This window comes from Odontomachus brunneus, unplaced genomic scaffold (genome assembly GCF_010583005.1).
Source record: "Odontomachus brunneus isolate Ranch 3 - 2012 unplaced genomic scaffold, Obru_v1 Obru_scaffold_232, whole genome shotgun sequence".
Classification (NCBI taxonomy): domain Eukaryota; kingdom Metazoa; phylum Arthropoda; class Insecta; order Hymenoptera; family Formicidae; genus Odontomachus; species Odontomachus brunneus.
In genome coordinates this window covers 15,023-24,430 of record NW_022639682.1, presented here as the reverse complement: position 1 = coordinate 24,430, position 9,408 = coordinate 15,023, and positions in this window count along the sequence as shown.

Here is a 9,408-nt window from a genome sequence, read left to right as displayed (position 1 = left end):
TCTCTCTCTCTCTCACTCTCTCTCTCTCTCTCTCTCTCTCTCTCTCTCTCTCTCTCTCTCTCTCTCTCTCTCTCACGCACGCACGCACACTGGCGTTCCCGACGATATCGAAATCACTTCTGCCGTGCTACCGTCTAGCAGAAGAATGTTGAAAGAACATTTTTAGAACATTTTTCGTATTCATCGTAAAATCTGGCGATTTTGAACTTTTAGCTAGAACTTCTCATCTCACAGAACGATTTTATTAAGGAATGTTAACCTAAGAAATCGATTGAGGCTATTCAGAACCACGTTGGTTCAGCCATAATAGCGGAATGCTGAATTCCGTCTCCGTCCAATTAATGACTTCGCGTTAAGATATCACGATCGCTCAGTGTTTACGGTAGTTGCGCTCAAACTAAGCATTCAAATCATGGCCGTGATTTTTGGTAATATATGTCTTTTACTTAATATTTTCATTATTTTCTGCTTAATAGCGAACTATATAATCAAAATTGCTTAAAACCATTCCTATTAATTTCTGTTGATTTTTTCGGGCATACATGGACAGCAGGTCTTAAAGGATAACAACCTTTGACTTTGAGAGACTGACAGCTGTACCATTACACTGATACAGTAACATTGTTTCTCTCTGTAGTCGCCGTGCGCTCGGGATCGCGCTCAGAGATGTCGCTTCCGAACGGCATCTCTGAGCGTTATCTGAGGAGAGGAGAGTGTCGTGAGCGTGAAGCGTCAGGTAGCTCAGTGGTTTAGTCGCCCGGCAAGCGAAAGACCCAGGTTCGAGTCCCGGCCTATAGCAGAACCGCGCTCTCGATATTTTTCTCCCTCTGGAACGAAAAAATACGCAGATCTCAAACGCATGGCGGCGTCCCGCCGCCACCTAATATATCCTCCTCCTTCTATGCTTATATTTTATGCTTCTTTTTTCCGTAAAAAGAAGCATAAAATATATGAGAGAAATGGGAGTGGCTCTTAATATTTAACCACATAATTATCATATAAATTTTGTTTTAAGAGCAATCCATCGTTGACTTCTGAGAATAACATCATAAATGTAGATATCTACTATCAATCGTTATGTGGTTATAGCAAGCGATTTATTGCAACTCAGCTTATGCCGTCGTAGACAATTGAAGAACTACATCCATATCACATTTATTCCTTACGGTAAAGCTACGGTGAGTAAATGTTTAATCGCATCTTTTGGATCTACGCCTTCATCTTTGTGATAGAAAGGTAGCAATTAGATGACAGTATCTTAAGTGTTTTGTTTGTCAACCATTAAAGTTTCCACTTATTAGTTTCATGTATTTCGACAGAATAGTAAATTTTTTTCATTTTTTCTTTGTTTCTATCTTTCTTTCCGATTTGTATTTCATTTTTATATCGAGTTTCTTTTAACTCTTTCTTAGTTTCTTTTAATGAACTCTAGGAGCTCATTAAAGTTTCTCATTAACTCGTTTCGTCCTGAAATTGCATAAATTTTATCTGTTATTCATCGCTGTAAATTTTATATTAAATCATGAGCGAGTTTAGCCAAAGTTGTTGTAGGTTCTGAGTGTGCTTTTTAAGAATCTGGCCTTCTTTTTTTACTATCATCAATATGAAATCCAATATGGTGACTTAAAGTTGGAGAAATCGAAAAAATCATTAATCCTTTTTGCTTTAAACGCCATTTCGACAAAGAATGCATTTGTGGACCTAGCTAATCGTGTATATTTGATGGTATAAAGGCCTGTACTTTAAGATACTTTTTCACAGAATTTAAATTTTTATGTTTTTCATAAAAGATAGCACTGTTTTTTCACAAACTTTCATATTTTGCTGGTTTTCTATAGTTTCTTAGTATATGACTAAAAATAACGGTTATAATATTTACCAGAATTAGTATCAGCATCAGTGAATGTTACTGGATGAGTACTAATCGCAATAGTGTCAACCAATCCTCAAAATACCGCAAAAACACTGTTTTTTTTTACAAATTTCGTGGTTACATTATAAAATTTTGTGTTTTCTGTGTCATAATTATTACAAAAAAATCGTTATAAATAAACTTAACAAAAACAATTGTTATAAATAAAATTATAATAAAACTTTACAAAGAATCATTATAAATAAACTTTACAAAAAAAATCGTTATAAATAAACTTTACAAAGAACCTTATAAATAAACTTTACAAAAAAATCGTTCTAAATAAATTACAACAAAAGATATTTAGAATAAATTTTACAAAAAAATCGTTACAAATAAAATTTACAAAAAAATCGTTATAAACTTTACCAAAAAAAAACGTTAGAAATAAACTGTACAAAAACAAATCGTTATAAATAAATTATAACAAAAGCCCGGCAAAAGATATTTGAAAAAATATTGTTAAAACAATCTTATTCAGGTCAATTGTACTCTCGTGAATACTCCATTAAAAAATACAAGACAATTTTATATACTCTTTACAAAAATAATGGTATCAAGAGGTTACATTTGCCAAGTGTGAATGATTAATCATTTATAAATTTTATAAACATATGTGGTTTTATAAATATATTTATAAGTAAAATATGTTATTAATATATTAGTAAATAAAAATTATTAAATAAAAATAAAATAATTAGAGAAATACAATAGTTTTTGTTTTAAATATAATAATTTACACAGAAAAGCGATTGGCGTGCCTTTTTTTATAGGTAAACAGTTCTCTTATTGTAATAATTATCAAAATATAATATATTATATTGATTATCAATGTAGTATTAAAAACAAAGGCACGCCAAGTGCTTTTTTGTGTAAGTTATTATAATTTTTTTAACATTATTGAATTTCTCTAATTATTTTTTATATATTAATATATTTATTATTATTTAATATATTAATATATTTATTATTATTTAATATATTAATATATTTTTTATATAATAATATATTACTAATATATTAATAACATTTAATTTATAAATATATTATATAGCCAAAACCACATATGTTTATAAAATTAATAAGTGATTAATCATTCGCATTTGGCGAATGTAAACTCTTGATATCATTATTTTTGTAGAGTATATAAAATTGTCTTGTATTTTTCAATGAAGTATTCACGAGAGTAAAATTGATCTGGATAAGACTGTTTTAACAATATTTTTTTTAATATCTTTTGGCTGAGCTTTTATTATAATTTATTTATAACAATTTTTTTGGTAAAGTTTATTTATAACGATGTTTTTTTAAAGTTTATTTGTAACGATTTTTTTTGTAAAATTTATTTTAAATATCTTTTGTTGTAACTTATTTGGAACGATTTTTTTGGTAAAGTTTATTTATAACAATTTTTTTTGTAAAGTTTATTTGTAACGATTTTTTTTTAAGTTTATTTATAACGATTTTTTTTGTAAAATTTATTTTAAATATCTTTTTTGTAACTTATTTATAACGATTTTTTTATAAAGTTTATTTATAATGATTTTTTGTAAAGTTTATTTATAACGATTTTTTTTGTAATAATTATAACACAGAAAACAAAAAATTGTATAATGTAACCACGAAATTTGTAAAGAAACAATGTTTTTGCGGTTTGAAATTTTGAAGTTTGGTTGACACTATTGCGATTGGATTCATCCAGTAACATTCACTGATGCTGATATTATAATCCTGGTAAATATTATGACCGTTATTTTTAGTCATATACTAAGAAACTATGAATATACTAAGAAAACCTGCAAAACACGAAATTTTATGAAAAAACAGCGCCATCTTTCATGAAAAACAAAAATTTAAATTCCGTGAAGTATTTTAAAGGCCTGTACAGGCCTGTGTATGCCACCAAATATACACGATTAGCTAAGTCCACAAATGCATTCCTTGTCGAAATGGCGTTTAAAGCAAAAAGGATCGATGATTTTTTCGATTTCTCCAACTTTAAGCCGCCATACTGGATTTCATATTGATGATAGTAAAAAAGAAGGTCAGATTCTTAAAGAGCACACTCAGAACCTACAATATAACAACTTTGGCTAAACTCGCTCATGATTTAATATAAAATTTACAGCAATGAATAACAAATAAAATTTATGCCATTTCAGGATGAAACGGGTTAAAGTAGCTACTTTAATAAGACGAGTAATTTTTGTCCACCCACATTACACATATGAGACATAAATCATTGTACTCACAAAGAATCGTTAGTCCGCTTCGCTCATGTCCTTGAGAACATGAGAAGATGATCTTCCCACTTTCTCATTTTTGTACACCTGCTTTGCATCGATTGCAAAGAACATGTTTTTAAAGCCGGTATATTAATGCAAATTGATGGCGTATACTTGTAGCATACACGCGAAAGCCCAACCAGTCCATGGCATTTTCAATGGAAATACGGACCTTCTGACAAGTAACACTAGAGAAGTGATAATCACCGATTTTCCTGAAACTGCGCATACAAGTAGTTCTTCAAAAACTATTAGACACGTATTTTTTTGTTTTTCCCCAAAAACGAATTTTGGGGTAGAAATCGCCCCTACAAATTTTGATGGGGGGGTAAGAGGTACTTTACAAACTGTTTGTAGGATTCGTATGAAATTCGATATCTAGGGCTTTTTGGCCTCGCTGATTTCGAATTTGAAGTCAGTTTTTGAAAACTCAAAATGGCGGATCCAATATGGCGGACGGATTTTCATTTTTTAAGAATTTCTATGAAATTTCTATGAAATTTCTCAGCGAGGCCAAAAAGCCCTAGATATCAAATTTCATACGAATCCTACAAACAGTTTGTAAAGTACCTCTTATCCCCCCACAAAAATTGGTAGGAGCGATTTCTACCCCAAAATTCGTTTTTGGGGAAAAACAAAAAAATATGTGTCTAATAGTTTTTGAAGAACTACTTGTATGCGCAGTTTCAGGAAAATCGGTGATTATCACTTCCCTAGTGTTACTTGTGAGTGCTGCGGCAATAAGGCCCACGCGTACGCCATCAATACGATAAAATCTTCCGAAACCGCCGAGAATCAGGAGCAAGTGATGGTTAGCGTGGTGAATTGTGCAATGTCCAGCAGACAACCGTCACGCGCTGTGCTGCAGGTGAGTTATCGCTATAATTTTTCACTTGACTACATGACATGGCACTGGAAACATGACTCGTTAAAGTATCATTAAAACAACCAAAAAGTACCCACGGCAGGTTATATTACTGAAATGAGAAAATCTCCGGTTATGATATAGAAATATTCCGCCAATATGTGAACGGCATTATTATGTCAAAAATATATCTAAAATCTATTTGTAACGTTTCATGTACAATATTGAATTTGCAATATTTCTACAATGTTGCTGAAAGATTGCAAAATTATCGTAACGTTGATTTGCATTCCACACGGCATGTTATATTGCTGAAATGAGAAAATCTTCGGTTATGGTACAAAACTATTTCGCCAACATGTGAACTGCAATATTAGTCAGGAATATTAGTCATATTTAAAATCTATCTGTAACGTTTCATGTACTATATTACATTTACAATATTTCTGTAATGTCGCTGAAAACTTGCAAAGTTATCGTAACATTGATTTGTATTTAGAATATTTTTGCGATATTGCAAATGAAATTTTCAAGTGCAATGTTTCATTATCGTTTCTGAAACATAGGAAAGTAATGTAACTTTTATTTTGCACGCATAATATTTCTGATACATTTTATATATAATATTGCATTTGTAATATTTCTACAATGTTGCTGAAAAATTACAAAGTTATCATTATTATATTCCATTTAGAATATTCTATGACATCATAAATGAAATTTTCAAGTGCAATGTTTCATTAACGTAACTGAAACATAATAAAATAATGTAACTTTTATCTCGCATTCATAATATTTCTGTCACATGTCATGTACAATATTGTATTTGAAATATTTCTACAATGGTGCTGAAAAATTCTAATTAGTTATCATTACATTAAATTGCATTTAGAACATTTTTGCAACATCGCAAAATAAATTTTAAGTGCAATGTTTCTGAAACATAGTAAAGTTATGTAATTGTTACATTGCATGCATAATATTTCTGCTACATTTTATGTACAATATTATATTTACAATATTTGTACAATGTTGCATAAAGATTCCAAGTTATAATAACACTGAATTGCATTTTGAATATTTCTGCAACATCGCTAATGAAATTTTGTAACGTTATTTGCGTTCGGTGCGGGATATGCTGCGAGTCGGTGCAGTCCAGATTCGTGGCAGATGAAATAAAGGTAAAGACAGTGGTAAAGGTATTAATATGATATCAATTCTAACTCAATATGTATAATGCATTACAAGATGTCTCGACGCCGTTGGTTTAATGATGGAGTTTTTACTCGTCGTGCGAGTCTGTTGATGTTTGCTGCTGACGGTTCAAAAACGCCGAAACAGCGGTTCCGGGGCCGTTGGCGGCCGCGGGACGCGGTCGCTGTTGTGACGCGTCGATTGTCTCGCGCTCGCGGCGAGATGTTTATCCTTGGATCTTTAACCCTTTGGGGACGAGTGTCGGCATATAGCCGCCCAAGCCGTTTTACCGTTCCGGACGCGTGTCGGCATATAGCCGCCCAAATTAGTTCGTAGCTGCAAGGCTCGCGACGTCTGTCGTTCTGAACGATAAGATACGCATAGGTATAGTAAAAGAGTCACGTTTTCATTCAAAGACATTAGGGGCCATTAGCGATGAAGTCTTATCTTCCTTATAGCCCGTCGAGCGGCTCCGTCCCCAAAGGGTTAAATCTTATCGCGGCGAGATTTGTTATTCGGTGAGAGGTTGACAATGCTCTAAATGTGTAATGCCGTGCAGCGGTCGATCTGTCACGGTTTAGCGTTGCCCGCGCTTATTTAGCGGGTGCAGTATCGCGGTCTCAGGGCACTGCAGAGCCTTGCCTCGGTAAGAGGTGAATAATTCGCCACAAGGCGACTACGGTCTGGCGACTCCTCGAACGCGTTGGTACGCTCTCGAGCGATACCTTATGACGTCGAGTTGCGCGGAGGCGATTCCCGACGATTCGGAGTTCGTCGGGCGGTCGAGCGGTGTCTCGGATGTAGACCTTTCATATCTGACAGGTCCACGCAGATGTCGACTCTACGAATCGACGGAGCGGTATTATGGATGTAGACTTTACATATTTAATAAGTCTACGAGGATATCGACTCAATGAGTCGGCGAAGCGGTAGTAAGGGGGAGCGGTGCACTTGGACACGGTGCATTTGGACACAGCCAATCACAGCACCGTATGATTAGATACATTTGTAGGGTCCCTTGGAACAGCGACTTGTGATTGGACTGTGTCCAATTGCCCCGTGTCCAACTGATATACACCCGTAGTAAGGATGTCGGCTTTACGTATCCAACGAGTCGATGGAGCGGTAGCAAGCATGTAGACTTTACGTATCCAATAAATCTATAAGGATGTCGATTCTACAAATTCAACGAGTCGGCGGAGCGGTATCGAGAAAGTTGACTTTACGTATCCAACGAGTCGGCGGAGCGGTATCGAGGAGGATTTAGGATGCGGTGCTTTTGACAGCGGTGTTCAAGAGGAGTTTCTGTCGGAGCCTTGGCTCTGTTCAGCGGAGTGCCTCGGGAGACTGCTTGCTTTCGAGGTTTTCGTGTCGTCTTTTATACATCGATTTCGATCTGCATCGGTTTTATTTTCCGCGTCCGGTCGGCGGTGTTTACATTCTCTTATATGTATCGCTAATCAAATATTCGTATCGATCCGTGGCTGTGTTCGCGGCTCGCTCTTTCGTCCGCGGACGGATCGTTAGAATTTTTTATATGCAATTCCAGATAGCACAGTGATGAATTGAAGTTCATAGAGAATTTTAAAGAATACCTAAAGAATTACAAAAATTAATATATAAAGAATTCCTGAAAAATTATCCGAGCCTAATTCATTCTAAAATATTCCTTGAAATTTCATTATAATGAATATTTCATGAATTATTACTTGAATCATACTCTGAGAATTCGTGAAAAATTACTATTATTATCAATGTTTCGAACGGCCCTAGGATGAGGAGTGGCCGGTTCGAATTGCTAGATGCGACTCGAGGTCCTCTCCTCGTCGCGTGAAGACCGCGGTCTTCGTCGCCGATAGTCCGCTATCCAGCGGCCCCGTGAGATGACGTGGGACGCAAGCGATTCTCGATCTTCCTAGGGAGGCGAGTATACTCGCCTCCGCTTGTCGTGGGTCGCCGACTCGGATTGAGCGAGCTGTCTCAATCGAGGCGGTGGCCCTGCGGTAGTTCACCGCTTCCAAGCGCCTCCGTGCTAGAAGTCCTCCTTGTCGGAGGGAAAATAATACTGTCGCGTGTGCGACGGAGACTAAGTCCCGATAAGTGTCGATTTAGTGGCTCGCGTGGAGGCTGCGCCCTGGCAGTAAGGTAAAGGCGAGTGGAGCTCGCCTGAGGGCTGCCCCTTAGCAGTGGCTAAAGCCTGATCTACGTGTTCTTTGGTTCCTGTTTTCTTTCTGTTTTTAGTTTAAGGTTTAAGGCTTGAGTCAGAAAAAGATAAAGTAACAGAAAGCAAATAACATATTATAGATTAAGCTTAAGTCTTGTGCGGACTTAGAAGCAAGCGTAACTCGTGTGTTGAGTCGCGTAAGCGACGCCGTAAAAATCTTGAGTCGACTTATAAGCGAACTTGGTTCGCATGAGTGCTGTGTCCCTAGCAGCGGAGCAATAGCGAGCGTGACTCGCGTGAGAGCTGCGCCCCTGGCCACGGAGCAATAGCGAGTGTGGCGAGCGTGAGAGCTGCGTCCCTGGCAGCGAAGGAGTTCTTGAAGAGAACGAAAACTTGCGCGGAGTCGTGTGCCCGAAAGTAAAGGCCAGAGCACAGACTTTTACATAACGCATAAGGCATAACGCATAAGAGAATCAGCCAATCAAAGTCCTTCCTTTCCATCCCCACTTCTCATTCTGAGGATCTTGTATAGTGCATAAAGCATAATGCATAAGAGGTCAAAAAATCCGTAAGAACGAATTCTTATGCGTTATGTAAACGACATGCGTCAGAAAACAGTGTCCGCCACATATGTTCTATGATTCCTAACCTATTATGTATGTACATCAATAAAGTTGATATATTATTAGTGCTTCATATACCATTCATATAACGTTATTAATTTTTCGGATTGTGTGTCCGAAGCCAAGAACAAAAAAGGTAATATAATATTAATATATATTTATGTTTGCGAATATATATAATTTGATATTTATATCTTACTAAATTATATATCAATATTATTAATATTTTATATCGATAGGGAAATGGATCATGATTCCTACTATTTTGATTCCCAATATCAAAATTATTATGATTCTGAAAATGAAAATGGAAATTTTTGTGAAGTAGGGAGTCAAAATGAAACAGATGGAGATGCTTTACTTAT